Source organism: Nicotiana tomentosiformis, chromosome 2 (genome assembly GCF_000390325.3).
Source record: "Nicotiana tomentosiformis chromosome 2, ASM39032v3, whole genome shotgun sequence".
Taxonomy (NCBI): Eukaryota; Viridiplantae; Streptophyta; class Magnoliopsida; order Solanales; family Solanaceae; genus Nicotiana; species Nicotiana tomentosiformis.
This window is the reverse complement of record NC_090813.1, coordinates 1,222,494-1,234,811: the sequence shown is the minus strand read 5'-3', so window position 1 is coordinate 1,234,811 and position 12,318 is coordinate 1,222,494.

The window sequence follows — 12,318 nt, the reverse complement described above, 5'->3', positions numbered from 1 at the left end:
GAGGGTAAACCAATAGACCGAGCTGCTTGGGAGAAGAACTTTGTTAATGAAAAGGCATTCCGAGCTTATAATAAGATACTAGGTTCAAAGAAGTACATTCCAGAAAAGCCAATCAACATCGGAGCACTTAAGAAAAAGTACCCAGAGTTTCTAAAATCAATTTGAGAGGTGCAACAATGGGGACCTATCTTGAAGGGCCACGGCAAGGCCAATCTTACTATCGTCAGAGAGCTTTATGCTAATTGGCGTCACTCCAGGGGCAGCATTGTGAGAGTACGAGGGGTGGATATTAATGTCTCAGCTGAAGCTCTGAATAATTTCTTAGGGGTGCCACACACACTAACAGATAGGTTTGACTCCATATGCAAAGCACCAGATTATGCACACATTAGGTCGGTCCTATGCCCTATCAGGAAGGATGCAAATTGGAAGCATGGGAGTATGGAGTACCATTCTCTGGCCAAGGAATTCATGAGTGCGTTAGCACGTGTGGCTCTAACTTTCATATGCAACCGCCTGATACCATGCCAACACAAAACTGATGTCCCTCGACACCGAGCACTAGTATTGTATGCTTTATTGGAAGGGATACCGCTCAACTTGGGAGCCATCATGCATGACCAAATGCAGTGCACCAGGATGAACTACAAGTGGAGATTGTTCTTTGCAAATACCTTATCGGCTTTCTTGACAGAGATGAGAGTACTATGGGACAAGGAGAATGACGACATTGAGGCTAAAGCTCCAGGACCATATGATGTTTCTCATGTACTAGAGCCGAACAAGGGAAGGTCTTCTAAGCTCACCATTCAACAGTTGTTTGAGCAGATGCAAGCTGATATGCAAGAGAACATGGCTGAGTTGATAGCGACTCGTGTAGAGTTGAGTGCCACCAGAGACGAGTTGAGTCAGACTCATGCGGATCTAAGCTGAGTCCTGACTGAGCAGGCCACGATGATGAGGGAGGTATCATTACTCCTCTGTGCTCTGGTTCAACGTGCAGATATAGACATCTCATAGCTGCTTGCATCGTCCACTGCTGGACCATCCACTTCTGCTCTTCCTATAGTCCCTGAGGCTCCACACACCATGCCTACTGAGGCCGTTGTACCACCTTCTACAGACTCAGCTCCAGTTGGTGATGATAGGACTGTGACAGCTCTCCCTATTCGTAAGGATGCTATTGCAAGGCCGGAGGGGGTCTTGATGAATGCCATGGATGCTGATGCTCTTCCACAGACTGCGGATGAGCCTTCCACCTTGACTTGAGGGAGTTTCTTCTCACCCTACTTTACTTTATTTGTGTGCATTGGGGACAAAGCACGGTTTTAAGTGTGGGGTGGGGGGTTATTCATATTTTTGTAGATGAATGTACTTAACTGTTACAAGTTTTGTTGATTTTGATACTGTTGAGGGTTGTAATATTCACTGGATTAATGGCCTTTAATAGTTAATAAATTCATCTATATGGAGTAACTCTCAGTTCATTGTTGTGTGTAGTCGTAGTAAGTAGCCTTATCATTGTTGTGTGTAGTCGTAGAAAATAAAGGATTTTCCTGACGACAGACTACCTGGATAGTTCTCGCGAGGGATTAAGGTCCTTAGAAAAATACAAAAAGATTTTCATTTGATTTTTGAAATTAGTGTTAGTATTAGGAGATTGACAGAAAACTAAAGAAAAGCACAAAAATAGAGTAGTAGCCTTGAGTAGTTAGTAAATTTTCTTTAGGTAGTAATAATCTCCTGTGATTTTTCTTTGTACCTCGGTTCTTTTTCATGGGATATATTTTGAACCGGGTAGTAATTATTTATTTTTAGAGTAGATTAGGAATTTAGAGAATAAAAGGAGCAAGAATGATGAACTTAGGCGCCCTTGACTTGTTTGATAGTAGCATATTTATGCTTTGGCATGTGTAGTATCTTTTGTATGATTTGAAATTATTGATGATGCCTTTTAAAATTGGATAGCATGTTTTGTGGCGCCTATGTCTCGTTTACATGACTTATGTTCACCTTGTGCTTAATGCTTAATATCTCGTTGCTCCGTGAATACTTACATTGTTTGAGAGTCGGAATGTGATCGTCCTTAGTGAGTCATGTGCCAAGTGTGGTGAGGTTTTTGTGTAGTCCATGTATTATACTTGTGTCTAGAACTTGCCCGGTATGTGAGTTGAAGTAAAATTTGAGGTGATGCTCGGTTTGAAAAATAATTTTAGGCTTTCTTTGATCTTTTTAAGCTTATTACTTATCATAAATAACATTTATCCCTAGTTAACCATTTTGAGCCTATTGACTATTATTTGGTACCCACATTACAAGCCTATACCCTTTTTATTCTTAATTGACATTGTTTTGATCCTTTTACCTCTTAAAGCACTTTAATTGTTAGATGAGCGCTAAAAGAAGTAAGAAGGGACTAAGTGTGGGGTGACTTTTGAGTGGAACCAATGAAAGGAAGAAAGGTGCACTTGTTTTGTAAAATACTACACCACTAGCAGAAATTGAAAAAAAAAAGAAAGGAAAAATAGAAATGAATAAATTATTGTCTTGTTCTTGCTAGTGGGTATGAACTAAAATAGTGCTTAAAGAAAAAGGGACTGTTTTGGGAGTGATATTGTTTGTGAAATTGAAGTGGTGTTGAAGAAAATACGCTTAAAGTAATTTTGTGATGTATTAAAGTACTTAGGAGGGTGAGTCACTATTCCTTAAATATATCCTACCCGTCCCTTAGCCCACAGTACAACCATGAAAAAGTCCTAACTGATTTTAGATCGAGCGAGCTTACATTAGTAGAGATTTAAATTAAGGACAAGCCTATGGTACCAATTGCATGCATGTGACTTCTTTGTGAGAGTGAGCGATTTTCTTTGATATATGTGAGTCATTAAAATATATTTGATCATGAGATTCGAATGTGTGAATTGAACTCGCTTTCTTGTTCTTGTTGTGAGGGCACATGGTTTCACGAGGGATAGGTAACGTTATTAGACTTCTCTATGATGTTGGGTGTTCAAGCCATGAGTGCATTGTGACATTGAGTCGGTTTTTGAGGTTAGGATTGTTGTGAGCATGTTGTCTTTATTTGAATATTTTTAAAGAATGACATAAGTAAAGGGAAGTGTATGTGATGCATATTCTAGAGCCTAATTGTTGCAAATAACCATGGTCATAGGTGCAGTGTACTTTGAATGATAAGAGCTTAATTTTGTTTCGTCTACTATAGTGATGGTTTGTTCGAGGACGAACAAAGGTTTAAGTGTGGGGTGGTGATGTTGGGCATATTTCGATATGTGTTGATGTTACTTTACCCATGTTTTAATCGTTTTTTGATGCTATTTGATCTTTAAAATGCCCAACATAGTTTAATTATTGGTTTTATGACTAATTGAGTTGTGTGTGATGATTTAGGGTGTTTGGAGTGCAATAATATGAAGAAAAGGTGCTCTAGCTAGAGGAAGAGGGGTTGGATGCGTCGCATCCAATCTAGAAAAAAATCAGATTTCGTGCACCCTTAGCAGTGAAGTCGGCCCATAGCATCCGCCTTAGCATTCGCACCTGGGCAAAGCTGAGATGGAGGAACAAAGGGTGGATGCGCGAAGCTAAGAAGTGGAGGATGAGGTGGATGCGGCGCATCCACCCCAGTATCAATCCCTGAAGCTGAGTCGGATTAGGAATAGGAGAACTTTGGCCCACGACTTTTGTACGCAATATATAAGCCAAAAACGCCTCTTTTAGGGCATCGAACATATTGGGAAGGGGAAAAAAGCCACGACAAAGCTGGGGAACCACGGAATTCATCTTGAGTTCTTATTTTTCCTTCTTTTATTGATTATTATGCACTCTTGTGAATTATTTGATGATTGCATGAACATGAGTGGCTAAGAACCCTATTATTCTAGGGTCATGGGCGATACATGAATATTGATGTTTGAAGTTTAATTTGACAAAGTTGATTTTATCATATTGAGTTGTTTATTTAATTCTATTTTTAATTAATTTGCTGAGTAGCTAACAGTGAATTACTATCTACGAATCTAGAGTTGAACTCGAAAGTGAAAATTCTAGATTGCATATAGAATTAAATAGAGCAAGTTCTTGAACCCGGACATCGGGGAACGGATTCGCAATTAGGATAGAAATATACCTAATTATCTTGCTCAGTTGAAATACAGGAAGTGTAAATGCATTCTTGTTAATCTTAATTCCATAGACATATAGGCATTAAGTTAGCTTGAATAGGCAAGTAAGGACTCGACAGATTTTTATGAGTAATATCAACCCTGTCAATCAACAATCCAGATAAATCAATTAGTTATTTTAAGCTAAGAATGCAACATGATTGTTAGATAACCCGTGACCCTGGAATATTATCTCCTATCGATTGTTATTTGAAATCATTTAAGTGTTGTGGTTGATCTTTAGTATTTCATTACTTGATAGTTTTTAGGTAGTAAATTAGAAAATTATCTATTTTGTGAGAAATCGCTTGAATCGATAAGTTATTTGAGTTTGAGTTAGTCAAAAGTTAATTATAAGTCTTCGTGGAACGATACTCTACTCATTACTATATTACTTGACGGCCACGTATACTTGCGTGAGTGTGTTTGGTCGCAACACCTTCCATCGAAAAGTTATACCGATTAAGTAGGGTAAAAAACTAATTTTCTTATTACAAGTTTCAAATTTTGAATCGCTTTAACGTAAGAGAAATATATCATTTTGGATTTTTTTTAATCGCTCCGTCACTGCTTGCATGCTTTTTGTTTGTTAATTTGTTATTCAGTTTGACTTTGTCAACGTTCAATTTGACCGTTTTGTACGTGTAAATCTTTGCATGCAATTGCAACTAGAGTTTGGGCTCCTCCTGAATCTGATAGTGTATCAGATGGAGGGATCACGTTTTCAAGGCTGTACAATAAAGAGCAAAAGTTGAATTCTGTTCCTGATGATTGTGAAAACAAACAAAAAACAGGTCCAACACTCTCTCAGCCCCTATCTCTAGCAAAATATAGAAAATATAATCATCATTAATTCAGCACCACCTATATATATATATATATATATATATATATATATATATATATATATAAAATCAGGGGCGGATCTATAGCCTCAATTATGGGGCACGTGAACTCATGGTTCCTTCGCCAAACTAGGTATTATATGTAAATATTTTCTAGAATTCATCCAATATTATGTATTTGCACTCGTGCTCCATAAAGGTTGAATGATGCACTTGGTTCAATATTTAATTATTTACTCAAAGAAACAAGGATCAATTCTCACTTTATACTTTTTTTCCCCTCCTTTCTTTTATGTTGCACTCATGTTCTAAATATCCTAAATCCGCCTCTGTATATAATATAAGTATCATTCACACATAGCACATTTTATGCATGTATGGATGTATGTTTGTATGTGTGTATCTTATTTTATTATCTTGATTATTTCTCAAGCATTCCTTTTTGTTGTGGTACACTTATGTTAATGCTATTAATTAACAGGTAACATTGATACTCCATATATCATGAGGAAAACTTATGACAAGCTAGCATTTGAATACAACATTATATGTTAAAAAAAGTAAAAGAGTGAAAACGAAATCAAGAAGGGCTTTGAGGCGTGAAATCGACCTATCGCCCGTATACAGTTTGGTGAAAATACAAGAAATTCTCTTCAAGATATTAATTTAACTTTTTTCGCTAGGATTTCACTTAATTTGGTATGGCTATATATAATTACTTGGATGAGATCGACTATCCAAATGGAGAACATGCCTACCATGATCACAACAGATTCTAAAAGAAGTGTAATAAGAAGGAAGCCTTTTATGATAATTGGAATAAACACTTGTAATATAGCCATTAATTTGGCTTATTTTCAAGTGGGTCAAGTTTTCGTAACATTTGTCATGACATAATATCCACTATAACAAAATTTGTGGACCAAGTTTTCATGATATTTGTCATAACATGATATCTACTATTAGGCCAAGGATTTCTTGCTATTAATAGATGAGTTTCTCCTCATTTGTAAACACACCAATTCAAGAGCTTTTCACTCTTGTCTTTCTTTCTCCTCCTTTATTTCATTATAGAGTATTTTATAAGAGAGTGAGTGTTGGGAAACACTTGTGTGAACCCTTTCTTTGGAGTGATCTTGTGAGGTTATTCTCTTGGGGTATTTGGGATTAATTAGAGTATTTACTCTAATTTTGTACTCTTGTTGGTATAGTAAATTTGCTCCTCTCCGCTTGTGGACGTAGGTCACCTTGACCGAACCACGTTAAATTTATGTCTTCTTTATCTTCTTTAATTATCGTTATTTTCAACTTGCATTATTCTTGTTATTGTCATTATAATGTTGTTTGGCTAAATTCTGCACTACCCGATTTTCCGATCCTAACAAATTGGTATCAGAGCCAGATCTATCCGGGTTAGTTTAAATAGCGAAAATGACTCTAACAAAGTCTTGTGTTGAGAAATTTGACCGAAGTGAAAACTTTGAAATGTGGCAATTAAAGATGGAAGCTATCCTAATTCAGGATGGCTTAGATTTGGCACTGCAAGAAAAGGAGAAGAAGCCGGATAAAATGACGGACGAGGAGTTTGCCGTCATAGACAAAAAGGCAAAAGCAGGTATTATTTTAAATCTCTCAAATGAAGTTTTGCATGAAGTTGCAGCAGAAAGATCAGCCAAAGGCATATGGAAAAAGCTGAAAACTATATATATGAAAAGAACAATAGAAAACAGGCTTTACCTAAAGCAAAAACTCTACACTTTTTGTATGGCTGAAGGTACCTCTATACCATCTTGATACTTTTGATTCTCTTCTTAAAGATTTAAATAACATAGATGTTGAAATCAAAGATGAGGATCAAGTTGTGTTATTGCTTGTTTCCTTACCCCAAATCTTTTAAACATATTAGAGATACTATGCTTTATGAAAAGGATAATATCTCTTATAAAGATATCAAATATATTTTGAAATCAAAAGAACAAATAGATAGAGATAACTAGGAAAACTAGTGGGAACCAAGGGAAAGGCTTATTCATAAGAGGTAGATCCAATAAGAAAGATGCAAGTAGTGAAAAACCTAAATTAAGGTCAAAATCCAGATACAGAAATGTCAAGTGCAAATATTGTCATAAGAAAGGTCACATTATTTTCGAATGCTTTAAATTGAAAAACAAAGAAAAGCATACAGAAAAGAAAAATGAGCACAAAAATACTAACACTGTCGAAACAAGTATAGCTGCTAATGAGACTGAGGGAACTATTTTTTTAGCAACTAATAATAGTTTCAAATCTAATAATGAGTGGATTTTAGATTCAGGTTTTCTTATCATATGTGTCCCAATGGGGATTTATTTACTACATATGAATCTATTGGAGGTGAAGTTGTCTTGATGGGCAACAATGCTGCCTGCAAAGTTATTGAAAAGGTACAGTCTGAATCAAAATGCACGATGGTGTGGTGAGAACTCTCACCGATGGTAGACATGTTCCTGACTTGAAGAAAAATCTCATCTCTTTAGGCACTCTAGAATCTCTTGGGTGCAAGTACACAGGTGAAGGTGGAGTTCTGAAAGTTTCTCATGGTGCTCTTGTGGTCATGAAAGCACGCACATCTGGTACGTTGTATATTCTTTTGGGATCTACTGTTACAGGTGCTGCTACAGTTTCAATATCAGATAAATCAAATTCTGACATCACCAAATTGTGGCATATGTGATTGGGGAATATGAGTGAAAAAAGTCTTTTCATCCTTAAAAAAAAGGTCTCTTATATGGCCAAAGTGCCAGAAATATGGATTTTTGTGAACATTGTGTGTTCGGGAAGCAAAAAAGAGCTAGCTTCAAATCTCCAGTGATTCATAGAACAAAAGGTACTTTGGATTACATTCATTCAGATCTTTGGGGTCCTTCACATACCCCATCAAAAGGTGGTGCCAGTTATATGTTAACTTTCATTGATGATTATTCAAGAAAAGTTTGGGTTTATTTCCTAAAAAATAAAAGTAATATTTTCTTAAATTTCAAACAATGAAAAGTTTTGATTGAGAAGCAAACAGAAAAATAAGTTAAGCGGCTTAGAGCAGATAATGGTTTGGAATTTTGTAATGATGAATTTAACGAATTTTGCAAGAATGAAGGAATTACTTGACATCGTACTGTGAGAATGACACCTCAGCAAAATGGTGTGGCAGAAAGGATGAATAGAACTCTTTTGGAAAGGGCTCGTTGCATGATTTCAAATGCTGGGTTGGCAAACGCCTTTTAGGAAGAAGCTATCTCTACAGCTTGTTATATTGTCAACCAAGCTCCTTCTGCACCTTTGAACTTTAAGACTCTAGAGGAAATGTGGTAAGGTACTCCTGCTAATTATTCTGATTTAAAGATATTTGGTTGCCCTGCATACATGCATATAAATAATGGAAAATTAGAGCCAAGGGATAAAAGTGCATTTTCCTTAGGTACGCATCTGGGGTGAAAGGATAACGACTATGGTATCCTGATCCCACGGCACCAAAATTTATAATTAGCAGAGATGTAACATTTGATGAATCCTCTATGTTACATTCTAGAAAAGAGTCTTCTAGTTCTTGTAATATAATAAAGGAAAGAGTACACATAAGCAGGTGGAGTTGAGATTGGCATTCCTTCTGAGCCAAGCTCGTCAACTTTGGAGCAAAATACAGTTGAAACTCTTGAAGTTGAGTCAGAAGCTGAAATTCCTGAAGTTGAGACTCCTGAAGTTGAACCAGAAGAAGAGGAGTATTCTATAGCCAAACATAGACCAAGAAGAGAAAGTAAACAACCATTAAGGTTTAGAGATTATGTTGCATTTGCTTTTTCAGTTGCATAGGAAACTGAAGAAATTGGAGAACCATCAAAATATTCAAAAGCAGTTTCTGGTGCTGACTCAACCAAGTGGTTGATTGCAATAAATGAAGAAATTGAGTCTCTCTACAATAATGGTACTTGGTCTCTTGTGAAGCCGCTATCAGAAAAAAGAATTATTGGTTTCAAATGGGTCTTCAAGAAAAATGATGGCATTCCAGGGGTTGAAGATGCGAGGTATAAGGCACGATTAGTTGCAAAGGGCTATAGTCAGGTACAAGGAGTTGATTTTAATGATATTTTCTCACATGTTGTTAAACATAGCTCTATTCGTGTCTTGTTTGCCTTAGTTGCCATGTATGATTTGGAATTAGAACAACTTGATGTTAAGACAACTTTCTTACATGGCGAACGTGAGGAACAAATATACATGCATCAACCCGAAGGATTTGAAATTGAAGGAAAAAAAAGATCATGTTTGCTTATTGAAGAAATTCTTGTACGGATAAAGCAGTCTCCAAGACAATGGTACAAAATATTTGATTCCTTTATGTTAGGTCATGGTTATTCGAGGAGCATGTATGATAGATGTGTTTACTTCCGGAAGTTAAATGATGGTTCATTTGTGTACTTATTACTTTATGTTGATGACATGTTCATTGTTGCTAAGTATTTAATAGAAATTCAAATTTTGAAAAGTCAGCTGAAAAGTGAATTTGAGATGAAAGATTTGGGAGCATCTAAGAAAATCCTTAGCATGGAGATCAAAAGAGATCGAAAAGCCAACAGCCTATTCCTGGCCCAGAAGAAGTACTTGGAGAAAGTCTTGGAGAGGTTTGGCATGAAAGATGTTAAACTAGTTAGTACCCCTCTTGCTTCTCATTTTAAGTTATCAGCTGCTCAGTCCCTGCCGTCAGAGGAAGAAGAGAGGTACATGCCACAGGTTCCTTATTCTAGTGCAGTCAGCAGTATTATGTATGCAATGGTTTGTACACGTTCAAACATTTCACAAGCAGTGAGTGTGGTAAGCCGATATATGGCTTGACCTGGTAAATCACATTGGCAGGCTGTGAAATGGATTCTCATATACTTGCGAGGTACATCAAATACATGTTTGGAGTATGGAAAAAATACTAACACTTTGGTTAGTTTTGTAGACTCAGATTATGTAGGTGATCTTGACAAAAGTAAATCACTGACGGGCTATGTATTTTGCATTGGTGGTTGCGCTATTAGTTGGAAAGCTACATTACAACATGTAGTAGCTTTATCTACTACCGAAGAATAATATATGGCAATGACCAAGGCAATCAAAGAAGCCTTAGGGTTAAAGGGTATATTTGCGGAACTCAGTTCACATCAAGGTGGTATTACCTTTTTTTGTGATAGTCAAAGTACCATTCACTTGACTAAAGATCAGATGTATCATGAGAGGACGAAGAATATTGATATAAAGTATCATTTCATCCGAGAAACCATTACTGAAGGAAAAGTCTTTGTTCAGAAGATTAGCACTAGAGACAATCCTGCTGACATGTTCACAAAACCTCTTCCAGTGTCCAAGTTCAAGCTTTACCTGAACTTGATTGGCATTTATGAAGAATGATTTTGCCCATTATGGTTGTTGTGGAGAAGGTGGATCAAATTTACTATATATAAGCCAAAATTAGGCTAATATGGAGATGTGTAATATGGCCATTAATTTGGCTTATTTTCAAGTGGGGGTCAAGTTTTCATAACATTTGCCATGACATAATATCCACTATAACAAAATTTGTGGACCAAGTTTTTATGACATTTGCCATGACATAATTTTCACTATTATGCCAAGGATTTCTTGCTATAAATAGAAGAGCTTATTGATAAGTGAGGATTTTGACTACTTATTAGCGCCTTTTAGCTTTTGTTTTAGTCTAAAGGCGTTTAATTGTGTTTCCGAAACTGATGAAATATGCAAAATTAATGAAATGTTGGAAGTTAGAATTCAGGGATGAAATTCGACTCAAAAATGAGTAATCAAAATACAAGGGAACAAAAAGCACAAGAACTTGCAAAGTGCGGACCGCAGAATTTCATCTGCGGTCGCAAACAATGAAGAAAAACCCAACATGCTTCCTAGCAAAATGCGGTCCGCAAAGGAATTATACGGCCGCAATTGAAGAATTGGAAATCAACTTCAAAGGGTGTGCAATTTTCAGAAGTCCTAGTCCCTCAAGATTGCGGACCGCATAGGAATTGTGCGGCCGTAGAAGTAAAGTTGAGGATCGCAGAAGACCAAGTTGCGGCTGCAGTTTTAAATATGCGGACAATAGAAAGACTGCCTCGCGGCCGCAGATCAGAATTGTGTGGCCGCAGACCTCCAATTCCTGACAAGTTGAAGAACCTACGAACCGCACATGGAATTGTGTGGCCGCAGAACCTCCCGAGGGGCATTTTTGTCCGAAATTGTCAGCTTTGTAAAAATATAATAGTTTCACGAAATTAGGTCAACTTTTGACATCAGCAACTACAGTAGCCGTTTCTCTTTGCTTCTTTTAGTAGTTTTTCATATTTTGGATATTTTAACGTAGATTTTATCATTTTGATTTTACAATATGAGTTTAATTAGAATTTCTTCTTCAATTTCAAGCATGAGTAGCTAGATGTTTACTAGGGTTGTGACCCAACCCTAGTGTGTAAACCTTATGGGTGTTTAATTTAATGCTTGTTTATGGTTGGATGTTTATTATTTAGCCTTGTTCATGCATGGAATTAATGGTTACAAATATTAATTCATGCCTATTTGACTTAGTCTCTACTTGAGAAAGAGAGACTGTCTAGGAAAACTTGGCTAACAATAAATTGGGTCAATCGAGAGATTGATAATCTCAATTAAAGGGTTCAACCTAGAGATAGTAATGACCCGACTTGAGGTTTTATCAACTATTTTGTGCAATACCCATTTGGACTTGAGAAATCCAAATAGGGCAAAATAACTCTTTGACCGAGAGGTACTGAGTGGGTAATTGAGAGTTGACAACTATAATACACCCCGATCAGCAAAACAAATATTAAGGTCTATATCCCATTACGCAAACACCTAACTCTTGTGCGATGCTAGTGATGTAGCAGTTGGAGCAGTTTTGGGGCAACACATCAACAAGATTTTTTATTCGGTCTACTATGCTAGTAAGACCATGAATGATGCCCAATTCAACTACACCGTTACGTAGAAAGAACTCCTTGCCATTGTGTTTTCAATTGAGAAGTTCTGCATGTACTTGATGGGTGCAAAGGCTATTGTTCATACGGATCATGAGGCACTTTACTATCTTATGAGCATGAAAGATTCCAAAGCTCGGTTGATAATATGGGTGCTATTGTTGCAAGAGTTTGATTTTGACATCCAAGATCGCAAAGGGAGCGAAAATCAAGTGGCGAGCCACTTGTCTCATTTGGAGGAGGAGGGGAGGCCACGTGATAGCCTTGAAATCA